This window comes from Nanorana parkeri, unplaced genomic scaffold, assembly GCF_000935625.1.
Source record: "Nanorana parkeri isolate BGI_ZX_2015 unplaced genomic scaffold, ASM93562v1 scaffold2766, whole genome shotgun sequence".
Taxonomy (NCBI): domain Eukaryota; kingdom Metazoa; phylum Chordata; class Amphibia; order Anura; family Dicroglossidae; genus Nanorana; species Nanorana parkeri.
Genome location: NW_017309034.1, coordinates 90694 through 90896, shown reverse-complemented (window position 1 = coordinate 90896; position 203 = coordinate 90694). Strand labels below are relative to the sequence as shown.

The 203-nt window shown below is 53.7% G+C and overlaps 1 protein-coding gene across 1 annotated transcript in view; it reads left to right on the top strand.

The window, feature by feature from the left end:
- The window catches only part of VAC14 (Vac14, PIKFYVE complex component), a 36536-nt gene that overhangs the window by 17502 nt on the left and 18831 nt on the right, over positions 1–203 (top strand). The window lies entirely within an intron of this gene.

Genomic DNA, 203 nt, shown 5'->3' with positions numbered 1-203 from the left:
GCAACACTGCTCCTCCAGAGATACAGTGCAGGGAATGAGCGTTGTCACACGAGGACAGGAAGTGTGTTGCTGGCAGGATCACCAGACGAAAATAAAGGAAATTGGAAATGAATCCGACAATTATGTCTGGATCCGCCCAGCTGCGTGAGTGACAGCTGGCTCCTCCTATCTAGAGGCAGAGCCAGCTGTACCCTCCCCCGTCC